Source organism: Nipponia nippon, unplaced genomic scaffold (genome assembly GCF_047370975.1).
Source record: "Nipponia nippon isolate SJK-2023a ecotype South Korea unplaced genomic scaffold, ASM4737097v1 scaffold_10, whole genome shotgun sequence".
NCBI classification, from domain to species: domain Eukaryota; kingdom Metazoa; phylum Chordata; class Aves; order Pelecaniformes; family Threskiornithidae; genus Nipponia; species Nipponia nippon.
This window is the reverse complement of record NW_028262291.1, coordinates 12468666-12484081: the sequence shown is the minus strand read 5'-3', so window position 1 is coordinate 12484081 and position 15416 is coordinate 12468666. Positions and strand designations below refer to the sequence as shown.

General features: G+C 35.7%; 1 protein-coding gene across 4 annotated transcripts in view; it reads right to left on the bottom strand.

Moving 5' to 3' along the window:
- SBF2 (SET binding factor 2) overlaps positions 1–15416 on the bottom strand; it is a 323859-nt gene that overhangs the window by 209878 nt on the left and 98565 nt on the right. The window lies entirely within an intron of this gene.

Here is a 15416-nt window from a genome sequence, read left to right as displayed (position 1 = left end):
CAAAAAAGATACATTTGAATTAAAAGTCACAGAGAAAAACAACAGTATCCAGAGGCTTGGAAGAGCTTCTGTACAGGGAAAGATTGTATCAGAGGGGTTTCTCCATCTTGGACAAAATATGCTCTAGGACAGGAATAGAACAGACATCTACATACTTATGAACAGAATCAATAATATAAATACAGAATAATTATTTCTCATGAAAATTAAATAGAGAGCATTATATAAAATGATCACGTCTAAGTATAAAACAGATGGAAGTCTTTCACACAACATAGTGAAACTGCAGAACACATTGCCATGGACTATCATGAAGGACAAAAGAGCAATGGGCTTAAAAACTTTCAGACAACGAAATGGGGGAGAAGCTCCTGAGGAACCAGCACACTCGTTAGCCCAAATGTATCCTATCATTGTGGAAGCCTTTTAAACCTGGAACAGCATATGCCAGTGTATTTATCAAAAGAAGCGATCTCATGATATCTTACACTCCTTCCCCAGCGCTGATTCCTGTTGGATTCTGGACAATAAGCTTGATCAACTTTTATTCCGATCTTGGGTATCAATATTTCCATTGCTATTCAATGTAATTATCGCAAGAGCCTCAGGAAGCCAAGACTTGGTTTTCAGCATCTTCCCATAAACCTTGCATGACTTTGGAAAGCAGCTCAACTATCAATAGCATAACATTTCTAGGTGTAGCAGAATTAATAGATCTGAGCCTATTTATCTGTTACACTGCTAAAATGAATGTTTAAAACATAGCCTTCCAAAATCCATATGGTTCCCATAGCAGTAAAGCAGATACTATAGGGAAGCAGAAGGTAACACATACAGACTAACAAGAATACAACCTTGCAGAAATTGTAGGGTTAGCTTTTCGCCACTAGGGTGAAATTTAAACTGCAAGTCATCCTAAAGCTGTCCCATTAGAGAGCATACATCTTATCTGCACTCTCTCTCTTACCGGGGTCTGAAATATGTAAGTTCACTTTGCAAATCTTGTTTATGCAGTTCTAGATTGAAGCTTAAGTTAGGTAGCTTGCTTTCTCCTCTCACTCTGGATCAGTGCTGGCATAGAGGCCAGCCTCACCCACCCAAACAAGAAAACCTGAAGAAGAGGGTAACTGGTATTAAAACAAAATGCTAGATGACTCAGTTAGGACCCCTCCACTCTTACTTCATTCAGTGCAAGACATAAAATACTGTGAAACTAACACTGAAAAGATAGGTTCTTTTCTGCCACACGTGAAATTGATAATCTGAAGAGACAAGAGTCATTAAAGTTTCCTTCTTTGAACACACTTCAGAAAACACTACTAAATTCAATCCCTAATTTAATTAAGGTTTCCACTGTAGTATTGCTTTTGCAACCCACAGGTAAGGTATCATCCATAATAGGTAAAATAATGTACATAAATATGCTGTTACCTAACTCATCACAGTAAATTAATACTTTAAAAGGAAAGCTTATAAGCAGTATCATATTTAAGCAATAAGACATAAGAGGGTGTGCATATGCCGTAATAATGACACGCCTTAATAATGCAAGAAGTATGTCATTATCATCCCATACTACACACCCTAAAATTCTTCAGTATAGATCACATCTATGTATTTAACAAATTAAATGAGGATACTTTGAAAAGATGCCTATTTAGTGGCTGATAATCTCAAGATGTCTCATGAAAAAAACATAAAACATGCCACCTAATATTCTTGCTCTGGTAACCATTTCTAACGATTTTTTTTCATCATCACCAAATTACATATATATATAGACTGTTAAAAAATACTTGTGTCCATGAATGCACTCGCAGTTCCTACAAAAACAGTTTAAAAAAAGGAAGGAGAGCCAGTGAAAAGGATCTCTTGTTCTCTGGAATTTTGAAGTGTTCTTGCAAGCTTAATGGTGAGTTTTGAAAGACAAGGTGCAGCTACAACCTTTAAGTAGGCTCTTAGGTTTTTTTGGTTAAACTGCTTCTGCCTTTCCATTTTAACAACCCAAGAAATGGTTTAATAAAACCAACTCACTTGGGTTATTTCTATTAATTCAGTCAGAACTCAGGGACTGAGGAGTTAAGTGGTTTTAGCTGAACTCTTCCACAACAACACTATACAACTTGCAGTCTAAAGCCAAAGTCAGCTCAAAAATCTGACATTCGATTATATTTTCCTTAATTATATCATTGTTCACCTTGGAAGTAAACTAAAACATTTCGGAAAATGTATTGAACACTTAACTGAATACTATCTACTCAGCCTTTGCCATGCAAAATACAAACAAAATTATGTTTGTGGCAGCCAGAATAAACAAAATTTAATGCTGACATGCCTTCATCTTAAACCCAACTGAAATGTATTTAAATATTTATTAATCGCATATGATTCCACAGAATTTATTACTGCAGAAGACTTTCTCAGGCATACTCAAAATAACTCAGCTACTTACTTTCTTCAGCTGAGGCATACTATTACAAAAAACTAACATCAACAATCTTTCAAGCTTGATCAAACTTGACAAAATGATTGTTATTTAATGGATTTCCATTCATTTAATATCTCTGGTTATATAAATTGGGAACAGTTTCCCAATTCATGTGAAGTTTTCACTATTGTATTACCCAAGAACAAAGAAAACTGTAGATACTCATTTATTACAATATTCCTGAAGTTTTCCAACTACACAGTTGGAAATGCTGCTAATCTTTTACATGAAAGACATTCAGACATGAAATGACCAAAACACATCCTTTTAAGTAATAGTATTGATCAAAGTGGAACAAGAAACAAATCTTGAATTTCACAATAGAAAACTTTGAAAACATGCTTATAGAAATGATTCAGCCATAACCAAAAACAGCAAGTGATTTTTCCAAGCACTTTTTGTTACTCAGTGCAAATATGATAACTTGCTGTGGATACTGAAAAGCTTCTCACACAGAAGTCGCTGCTGCTAACACACATTGGTCATATAAGCAAAATATCTAAATTGGGGGGGTTGGGGGGGGACTGGGGAGAGAATGTACTCTCCACCCACTTTTTGAGAGGTCTTGCCAATTCCTCTGTTATTTGGGAGAAGGAGATCAAATTCAATATACAAGACATGAAACATACAGAAATGGTCTAACAACAAATCTTGAAAATTGCAAATGCCAACAAGTCTCTACAAGTATATTACTGGGCCAGAATGAAGGAAAATCACTGTGAAATAAGCTTTTCTGGTATGCAGTTATAACGAATAATCATGAGGTGATGCCGAGAACTAGACAAATCTGGTATTCGAAGAATGTTAAAAACATTGAGGTCACGAATGCACACTGTAACTTTAGTACCCACTTCTTATCCCACTATTTTGGTATTAAATCTAATTCATTCTAAGCTTATAAGCCATGATTTTAATGAACATCTTTCTTGTCCACATGCTATAACACATGTGGAAAAGGAAACAATAAAGTTAAAAATGAAGTGAGGCTGATTGTGTGTATGTCATTTACAGAAGGGCAATATTGCTTGGTTTTTTAAATACTACATTATAACATAGATTTTTCAGTAAATTACAAAAGCAGGTATTCTCTCTTGGACCAAAATTTTGAATTTATATTTTTTAGAATAAAAGAATATTTCCTGCACTCTTAGCTCACAGGTAAGCCTAAGATAAAGGACCAAAATCATAATTGCATTGGGCACTTTTAAAGCATATTTGCTTGATTACAATCCAGTGTAATATACTGTGTCAATCTACACAAAGTAATTACATAACCCGACCTTGTCCCACCAGTTTGTTTTAGAGACAAACTAGAATGGATTTGGGTTTAACTGCCTTTACTTAGGTAAAGGGCTAAAACTTTAAGTTCTGAAGACATGGAGACAAAGGGGAAAAAAAACCCCAGAAAGTTAAAGCCAGTTCTTATATTAAATTCCCCACAATTTATTGCAGAATGACAACAGGAATATTAGCAGCTCAGTAAAAGAGCAGATCATTTTATTTGGGGGTGGGGGGTGTTATTACATGTTATTACATTAAAATTGCTTTATTCCTAATTTTATTTATATACTGGTTGCTTTAGTTCAAGTAACTTGGCAGAGATTCAAGTCAGAATATACGTATTTTCAACAAAAAAGAACAAAGACATTTTTGACTTTAGGATAACCGAAAACCTGTTCAGTATCTGAGTGTGATCTGTTTTCCATATCTTCTTTTGTTGACATAAATAAAAGATAGCTTCTCGTGAAGGTTAAGGAACCAGCCAGTGCAAGGAAAAGATGAGCAAGTAGCTTGGGGATACCTATATGACAAAATCTGGATGGGAAAGTTTCTTCAAAAACATCAGTAGTACCTTAGTTAGACACATAAATCCAAAAAGATGAGGAGGGAAAAAAGAATTCACCTCAGAACCATGACATAATGATCAAGTTTATGCTTTTAATATGCAGGGGGGGGGGGGCGGGGGGGGGAAGAGGTGTTTGGGGGTTTGGTTTGGGTTTTGGGGTTGTTTTTTTTTTTTTCCTTGAAGTCACACAAAATCGAGACAGGTACTGCAATATTTTTATGTTAGGGAAACATGCAGAGCACAGGTGACATTTCAGTCTACCCACTTCTTTACCCCCAAGGGAAAACACAGTAGCTACAAGAAACAAACACAGACAGATGCAGAAATGAAAAAATCTGGTAACAGTAAGAATCATATTAAAATGAAGACAGTGAGGATATGGGCCCTTGTACAGAAGGTGATCAGAGATGACATGTCCTATCTTCTCAACCTGCATTAAAACCTGCAAGATTTGTGGTATCTGGTCAGGGAAGCTCTTGAGAATAAGTTCCAAGAGCCATTCAAAGGAAGATTTGGGCATCAGTGTTCTTCCTCTTTGCCTAGGTTCACTCTGCAGCTCAGATTTAATGAGTTGCAGGCTGAGAAAGAACTACAAAACTGTAAAAGAATCATCATACAAGTAGCATTAACCACAACTAAAGCCTGAACTGCCTTATCTCCAAATCCGTGAAAGTTGGAGCTTCAGAGATCCATACTAGATCAAATGCTTAATTTATTACTCTATTGCTGATACAGAAATACAATTCCTTTTTAGTTTATCCTGGTATCCATTACAGCTAAATAAAAGCACTTATTCAACTGATCCTTTGACAGCATGTCCTTGAAAAACATAAAGACACTGCAACTAAACATACCTAAGAGAGGTTTCTCTTAGCAGCATTAAATAAGGTTATAACACTTCATGGATCAGACTGCAGCATTAACACTCTCATCTTACAAGTGTGCCACTTCTAAAGGTTTCAGTGGTTTATTTCTGACATTCACAGATCAATGAAAACAGAGAAAGAAGAAAAGTTTCTGCTAGGACAAGTCCAGGTAAACAGCTGACAAAATTATTGGTTCCAAAATACTAGTTCCATACTCAGAATTCATTATAAGAAGCCATGCTTACGGCAGATCCCCACTCAGGAGAATTTCAATACAAAAGACAAAAATTCTTCATCAGTGACTAGGTCTAAAATAAGCACTTACAAAATAGATCTGAATATATATTTTTCTTCTTCCTCTTAATACAAATTGTATTTTGTATATAAGTGTACATTATTCCTTTACTCTTTTACTTTACTATGATCAAAAGCAAACTCCATAAAATTACTATTTATTGACTTTTACTTAAAATAAGGAGGTTTCTTCATTAAAATTCTCATAGTCCTTTACCAAATCCTTACTAAAACCAGGGCATCATAACCGTATCAGAAATTATTAAAGAGCATATTATTAAAGAATAAAACAGGAAGAAGAGGGCCATCTAAATAGCCTAGCTCCCTTTTCTATCTTCTAACCTGAAAGTTCATTCATAAACTTTTGCTTTTTCCATCTACAAATACCAAGTTTTGTATAAAAGAAAACAATATGCTATATGTTATTAGGAAATAGACAAAAGAGTCTAAAAAGGCCATACAATAAAAAGTGAAAGATCTGAAAGTGGTTTTGCCAGTTCCATGCAATTAGTCAAAAGACGGCATCAACGTGCCCTACTGGAACAATATTAAGTAGTCTTTGCTTTATAAACAAACAAACCAACATCCCAACCTCAGGATTTATAAATTCAACTCCTTTTGACACTTAAGCTAGTGATGGTGCTTGAGGCTGCTTCTGAAAAAAATTGCAAATAAGCCTCCAAGTCCTTTCCCTAGGACTCTGCATGGCACAGTCCCAGTCAGCCACTGAATCACCGAAATCAGCTGCTTTCTCCCCACGCCTGCATCGGTGTCTGTGCCAGGTGTATTGTTAGAGCACCCAGCTGCTCTGCCCTGTACAGAGTCCAGAAAGGAAAACCAGGAGTTACATGAACTGGAAACAGCAAAAAAATCTCTGCACCAGTGTTTCTGTTTGGCTTCTAACTGGGTAATACAAGGGCTGATGCAATGAGCTGTGGCACACAGAATATGCAAAATTGTGAAGGGTCATCTGAAAATTTATTATTGGTTTTGGTTTTTTTTTTTTTTTTTTAATGAACACAACTAGGATACACGTTTTATAACATATTATAAATAAGCACTTATACTGCATAAAGGCATCACAAAAGTTTTCAAGTTTAAGAAGTCAAGCTTTAAAACCACTGAGATGATTTAAGCCAACAGGAGAAACCTGCATCAAATAACAAAAATTATATAAAGAGTACAAGTTAAAAAGTTGGTCAAATTGGGGGTTTGGGGGAATATCATGATTTACAAGTACTACTGATTAGAAGTTCTTAGCACAAAATGTATCTGCTTTAACAAAACACAACCCATTAACAAATTTGTTCAGAAAAATGTAAAATAGCCTTTATTTTCCACTCGTCTGTTTTCTTGAACTATTAGAAAACATTCCAACCTGATTTATAGTCATAGGAATCGACTTCACAGATAAATTATTTCTGGATTCCCAGAACACATTCAATGACCCAGTTCAAATTTCACAATCTTGTATTCAGCCCAATAGACTGTATTTGATTAGATGCACATTATCTGCCTTTCTGCTCCTTCACACAACCCTAGCAAGGATAGCTTTGTGACAACTGGATATATAGTTATAAATACAATAGACAACAGTCTTGCTCTCTCCAAAACCACACAAATTCTCAGCTCCCTGCACAAACACACAGGAAAACCAAACCAACCAAACCAACCAACCAAACAAACCCCCCCGAAACTTCAGTCAAAAAATTGCCTAAATTACAGCACTTCAAGCATAAAAAAGTTCCAATTCCTTACAGAAGGGTGACAAATACTTATGTGTAATAACGAGCTGAAACAAAACACGGGGATTTTAAACAACAAATTGGTAAGTGGTTCTGAGGTACCTCACTGGATTGTAACATTTGGCCAAGTTTCATTTTCGCTCTTCCTCTGCGGTAGTGACAGGAAACTGACCCAACAGTGACAGAGAGAGCTGTTAAGAAAAAGCTTGCTGTAGTTAACAGCAAGGACAAACACCTGACAATTATACCTAAAGACCAGATCTCATCTCTCATTGTAATCCACACAGATTTCTTCACTTGACACCATTCTGATGTCTCAGTTTGGTATCTTCCCAATGAGTTACTATTGTCACTCTCTGCAGAGGAGCAAACAAGCAGGCAGATAGAGAGCCAAAGCCTTAGCTTTTCAGGTTAACAAATCCAAAAAGAACCTCAGGAGAATATCCAAGCTATTCCCCTTTTCATGCCTTATTATTAGCCTCACACAAGTCATTCCTCATATGTATCTGCTAACATTAAAAACAAATAACACTGCTCAAAAATGTCATTCTAAGCAGTGTGAGCTCCATCTATTTAAGTGTTTCCTACTGTTTACACCAAATCTTCTTTGCTAGTATCCATTCACCATTACTCATTCTCAAAGCACAAGGAGAACAGTTTATTCTCTTCTTTTTATTTATCTGAAGTCTTCTCATGTCTGCCCTCTGGCCATCTCAAAATAGTGTTTACCTTTTTTCAAAAGCTAAACTTCCTTGATTCACACAGCTCAAGATGCACAACACTTGTTTGCCAAGACGAAGGATGGGGAAATGCTGACACCTGCATACTACTAACTTAGACAAGGACAGTCAACTGCATATGGCAAAAGAAACAATTGGAAAATAGTAGTTTTGTGTAGTAACAGATCTGGATGTTACAGTGCACATAAATATATCTATTCATTTCTGTGTATTTGGGACAACATCAAAACAGTGCTGTAAGCTCAGAAGGTACAGAGGTACAGCACTTACAATACTTTCAACTGACTTAAAAGCATACACTGTTTGTGTCTTTCTGGACAAGTTTCTCTTTTGTTGCTTGCATTCCAAACTTACATGATTTTTCTTCATATAGAATTATTCTGAAATAATTTTCAATTATGATTAGTCCAAAGTGGAATAGGTCACTCAGAGCAAAGAACCTCTTCTGATGTTAAGAACATGTTCAACTATTCAAAAACAGATACAGCACTTTATTTAACTTGGATGAATGCAATACATGACCTTAAACAAACATTTTTGGAAAAAGACAAAGCACATCCATAACCAGGCTATTCTACAAAGCATTGAGGGAAAATAAAGCTGAAAATAATTTAAAAATAAAATAAGAATAAAAATTTGCCCATACTTTTCCTCTCAAAACATGAAATATAATAGGATTTCTGCTCTTCAGTTTTGGTTTCTGGAGATATAGCCCATTTTCATACTGTGTGAGTTTTGTATTGTTCTCCCTCTTTTTTTCTTTTTAAAACAAGGAACATAAAAAAATAATCAAAAAAAACAATCAAAGTTTCAGGACATTCAGGAAAAGCAGGGCCTCCAGGAGACTTCTCACAGACAAGTCTATTAGTTATAAGCTGAAAATACCAAGATACTCAGTTTTGTAAATGTTACAACACCACATAACTGTGGGTCTCAAAATCTCCTCTGCTTGGCTGTTATGCAAAAACCCCAGAAGCAGAGACTTATAGAAATGTCCGTGTTGCAGCCTTTCCTCTATTTTTTAAAGAAGATGAGGAAAACTTATGGAGAGATAATAGAGATACTGAATTACACACAAAGCTTAGGTGGAAAAGACTATCTTGTGCAGCCACGTATTATTTGTGAAGATGACAGATACCAAGAATGAAGAAAACCAACCCAAATCTATTATTCTATTATTCTAAAACCATGCACTTCTTAAGAAAGCTTATAAAAATGTTTTTTTCCTCCAGAAGATTTGAAAAGAATTTAATTTAAAATATCTTGGCGGGGGGAGGTATCTTAAAACACCATGTCAGTTATAAAAAAAGGTTACACTTCAATACACACTATTTTTAATAATCTCCATGGAAAGATTACGGAGTTGAAATTCCAAACAGGTATCACTTCAATATTTTACCATTTTTACTAAAAATGTTGACTGTATTATAAAGTGTTCCATTTTTCTTCTTTTCTTTTTTCTCCCAATTGAAAACAACAACAACAATTGATAAAACATATTAATTGCACACTTTCACAGTATTTGGTCAAGTAAGATCAAGTTTTGCTCCGCAAGGACTACTTGCAAGTCCTTAGATTTCAATATCAAGTTATTTTACCGCACTAGTCTACAAAATCCAGGAGCTAAAATCCACTCAGTAAAAGCAGTGGGATTCTAAAACCAGAATATAACTATTTTACGGCACAGCAGAGACATTACTGTAAAATACACCACGTTTACAGCAGTCTAAGATTTCCACTGGAGGCTAATATAGACAAGTTAAAGGAATATGAACTGAGCCCATAATATAATTTTGATAAAAAGTTAGCCACACTTTTGCTATCATTTGTTTTCTACTAACTGCTGAAAGCACCTGTACTGCAACATAATGAGACTGAAAGAACACAATGTGTTTGTAAGTGCTACACTGAGCTCTGTCATGCCATTGTTCATGAAATAATTACGTATGTAATGATTCTCAAAAAGGTAAAAAAAGTTTGAGGGGAAAGAGGGAAAAAACCCTCACAAAACCAAAATCTCTGCAGCTGACCAAATGCACTGAAGATTAAATGGATGCTGTAGACAACCCTTTATTCAAGTCCTTAAAAGCATTAATGTTGAAGAAAAATTGGCTTACAGATCAGCTAGCTAAGACTGAAGCATTTAAAGATTAACTCCCTTAAAACTTTAATCACTTCAGGTCTTAACTGGCTAATCTGCAACCCGGTTTGTCTCTTATGTCTTATTTAAAATAAGTAATAAAATGTTAAGTATCAGATTTTTTTTTTTTCCTAGAAAAGATGCCTTATACCAAAGTGGTAAAAAAAAAAAAAAACCAAAACAACACTAAGCGATTAGCACTTGAATGTTAAAAGTATTACTTTTGGCAGCATCTGTAATGATTTTCAGAGATTCTGCATTGGGAATCTCCAAAAGTTTAGGAGTTCACTACTTTAAAATCTGTCTTACCTTAAAATGTCTTCAACTGACTGACAGAAATTCTGTTTTTCAATGCCACTCTGAAGACAAATTAGTTGGGGGGGGTTAATAGCTTGCTTCTCCCCAGCCCCACTGTGAAGCTCCAACAGCAGTGCATATTCACGTAAGATCTCAGAGGTCACTCGTAAGTTATGTATGTCATCACTAAGTGGAAAGCTGTACAGGACTATGAACTTGGGTTTTGTCAAAAGACTGAGACCTACTAGGTTGGTCAAAACACAGATATACTTTGAAAATACATAAATACCATTTCTTACTCTCATTTAATTTTTTTTTTTTTTTTTCATATCTTAGGTCTCAGGTTAGCTGGAATTTGAAAGTTGAATCCAGTGTTTCATAGAAGACATACTTCATGTTCATTTAAGAGTTCATATCTGAAGCTGCTCAAAGGTGTAGAAATGCTAAGATCTACAACAAAGATAAAGCTCTACACAAATGAGTAACATGCTCATTCCAACAACACCAGCTCCTCCTCCTCTAGGAGGAAGCAGCCATCCTACCAGATCTCAAAGAGACATGTATAGCCTTTCTTTAGAAACATTTCTCTCGGTATCATAATACAGGTAAGCTGTCTTCAAAGGATTGTATTAACAATTTTTACAATTTACAATTACATTTTATAATTTAAGTAATTATTTGAATAGGTGATTAGCTCGTCTAGAAACGTATGTTCATTTCTATACCTGCACATACTTGAAATGAAAATTACTAATTCATGACACTACCACCATCACCGGTTACAGTGGGAAATTTTCTTCCCTGCTACTCACAAACTGCACAAACACATTATATCTAGTTTAAACTAAGCCAACCTATCTATTTCTAGGTATGACTTTCATTGGCCTAATTAACGTTAGCCTCCCAACACTGAGTAATGCAGATGACATTTAGTTTAGCTAATTTAGCCCTGGGACAAAAATGAGTATACAGTGTAACATTACATACCAATGCTTCCTCCTTTGATGTGTAACTAATTATGATGTCTAGAAAGGTGTATAGCAGAATTAAAACTGGATTATAAATAAGAAAAATATGCAGAAATATAAAGCCAACTCATTGAACCAACATACTCTCTCAAGGATTCTTTCTACAAGCAAGAACAAGAAGCTTGACTATCCTAATTTTAAACTGCTCTATATGTCTCAGCTGATTTTAGAGGGTTATTTTTAGACTTAAGCTCTACCTGTGTAAAGCTGAAATAACTTCTCTGAAACAGACAATGGAGAAGGATACCCAAACATGTTCATTTAAAATATTATAGGGGGCAACTATCAGACTGGTATGTTCTAACAGCATTCTTTTGGAAACCAATGACTGAAATGCTTTTCTGAGCCAAGTACTTTATTAAGAATGAGTATAAATCTCTCCTTACTCCTCAAAGTCAGCTTACTTCCATGAAACTTGAGAAAACTCACTCTGACTTGTATTTGTCAATAAACTGCAGATGGAGTGCTCTTTGTCAGTAAACTGAAGATGCTCAGATTCTAAGCTGAAATTATAAAAAATGTGTCCCATATTCCTCTTGGAAAGCCCACAAAAGGTTCTAGCAAATCAAACAGCAGCATCTTACTGCTTTTGAAGTAACAGTCAATACGTATCACATATAATAGTAACAAATATCATACCTTATTCTCAATTATATCACAATTCTACAAACGGTAAAAAAGTATTAGGGTCTTTACTAGCTACTGTGATGATCAATAATCCATTACAAAAATCTTCAGGTATGTTTCACAGCAATTTGCAGGTGGCTCAATTATCAAAGTTTCTATATTCAGTTATAAACAGAACAAAGTTAAAAGCTGTGAAGCCATTAGAGAAATGGCAAATGCAACGAGTGTAAGATTAAGAAAAATCTCTCTAGGTAATTTGATGAGATGTAGACAAGTAGAAGCTCTATAAAGATACACTGACCAAGACCTACTGACAGTATCTTTCCCTCAACAGAAACTCACGGCTTTGCTCACTTACCACTGACAACCAAAAGGCACACAATTTATTTAACAAGGCAAAATAAAACATGTGATTTCAATAAAAAAATCATTAAGTATTTCTGTTGAATTTTGGACAACATGTTTATTCCATAACTTACGTGTTTGTTAAACAAGACCAGAACATAGCTAACATGCTACACACATAAAAATAGAAACAAAGTAACTCTTAATCCTTTAATACAGAATACATATATACACACCCCAAATACTCTTCAGTAAAGTTCAAACTGCAATTACATTTTATAATGACCCAATTCTCTACATATTTGTTTCAAATTAACAAAACTACAAATACAGCCAAGGCTAAAAGTAAAAGTTGAAACAGGGTCATCATCTTTCCTAGATAAGATGTTCTCAAAACGATCCCTTTTCACTCAGCCAAGGGCAGGTCCATTAGGCACAGATCTTCCCATGCTAGCCCATTTTTCAAAACTGGGCTCAACAAAATGAAAAATACTATTTGCAGTGTTTTTACTATTTAACTTAAAAAATACCTGCACAACTCTGCTCTCTACTTTGTCTTAATTTATGTCTCAGAAATCTGACCACATGAATTCAAGCCCAGAAAGGTAGGGGGCATGCGGGGTGGGGAAAGAGAACAGCCCTCCACAAAAGTCTCAAAGGATTTTGTCCATAAGTTTTTGGCTGGAGCTTGGACTAATGGCATCTCTACAAGCTATGGAGATCACAAGGGGTCCAAACAGGCATTTTCCATCCTGAAGTATTAAAACTTGGGGGGGGGGGGGGGGGGGGGAGATAGGTCTTTTCCACTATTTCCCCCCCCACCTTGTTTCATAAGATACTATTAACAACATGAATGGGAAACAACTATTAAATCATATCAGCCATCAGCTGCCAAGATGAATTACCTGATTCAACCGGTATTATTTGGCAAAAAAACTCGGACATCCAAATGTCCAAATTCACAGGGAAATAATTTGCCTTATAAAAGGGAGCAAGGGGGGACGGTGAGATCTTCACCAACAATCAGTTGACGGTCTCCATGGTTCATGGCAGAAGAACTAACTTTGGCAGAAGCCAAGACTCAAAAATCAGATCTCCCTTCAGTCCTATCGTTAGGCATGAACAGCTTTGGCCTTTTTTCCCTTCATGAAAACACAGTGAATAGAGCTTAACATCTTTTTCAGATACAAACCATTGCTTTTTTTCCACTTCAGAGAAACCATATAATTCCATAAAGATCCTTCACTGAAAGGAGAGGAAGTACACTTAAGAGGATTTTAACTCAAATTACTCATAGAACTAAGTGCTATTCATAAAAATGTCTACCTTCATTCTCATATACATTTATGTCAACTGTTCAATTCTTACCTTCCTGCCCCCTGCCCCCCCCGGTTTGCCTGTTACCTTCTTAACAATATTAAAGCTGCCTTTAAGGTGACAAACAGAAAACAGTAACATAGCTTTTCTTCTTTCCTTTCCATGAATTAATGTTGATTCATGTTACACTCATCCAAAACCTTGAAAAACACATCCTGCCAAAATCTGACTTTCATAAGTGATTTACTTTAGTACTTGATCTTCCCAATATCTCTAACTCCTCGACCTTAATTAATTAGAATTTTATTACCACATTTGGAAAGCAAATCAAAATTTGATTAATTTTGCCAACTGGCTGAATAGATGTCCTTAACTTTTAAGTTGCCAAATTTCACTTTACTTGGGAAGTCTTAATGGCTTTGTGTAATTAATCATTTGAGAACTGATACAAAAACAATGTTTTGTTCAACCAAGAAAAATAAAAATCTTCCTTTAGAAAGGTATTTCTCGTTAGTGCTAACATCTTACAATTAACCTTAAATGGGAAATAACATTTGGGTACAGATATATCACTTAAGAAGCTTCACTGCTTTAAGAGAAGCTGTGCTCATTTATTTCAAAACATCACTGGAAGTCAGACACATTACTTTCTTTGAAATAGGTAAGGAATATTTATATGACAAATAAATCTTAGTATGACTCAAGCTCTTCCAGTTGTTTAAGGCAAGATCAAAACACCTAATTCAACCCCAAGAGAGTGGTCAAAAAAAGAAAACACCCCTAAGCCTTGGCATCAAAAGTTTATTTCTCTTCTAATGAACTACAACTGTGTGTGCTATATAAAAAAGCCACTTATCTGAACTCGGTCAGCAGTCATCGAGCACATGCTGGCTAGGCATGTATTAAGTAGAGAATTACTGGCTAGAGCAAACAGCAATTGCTATACAGAGTGGTGTAATGTTGTAACAGCAGCAGAAGCACTTCAGAGAAAGCAGGAGCTTCCATTGTTTCAGCACAGCACTACATTGCCAAATTTAGTATTATGCAAGTGTACCACAAACACTGTAACTATCCATCACGTGTATCAGAAATAATGCTTACACCAGTCATTAACGTATGACATCCCCCAAAACACAAGGCTTATGCTTGACTATGAAGAAATGAAAACCACACTGTTGAAGAAAACGAGCAACCAGTCGCGTACACCAGCACACAGCGAACACCATAAAACTCTGCTACACCAGACAGCAAGCAGTAAACACCAAGATCCCCTCCCCTCTCTTTCACTGGAGAAGACAACACATGGCCAGCAGCATGTTATGACTCAGCAAGTGAGCTGAGCACTGGTTGAAAGGTATCATACTGGTAAAAGCTTTGCTGTATTTGTGTAATAAATTCAGTGAAGAGTCAGTGTCTTTGTCCTCTGCAGCTGATTTTGTTGACTTCTATTGCAACATTTCCTAGAGCCATCTCCTTTTCTAGCTCATCCTGTCCCAGAAGTTCCTAAGTTCACGGCAGTAAGAGTTTCACTCTGACTTCTCAGAAACCTAATTTGCAGAGTATGACCACAGTATTTCATTTCTCTGCAGGATTTTTAGAGACATATGTTTAATGAATCCCTGATCCGGATGAGTAAGATATACCTTTTCATTGCATCTCACAATATGAGAGCAAGGAAGGGAA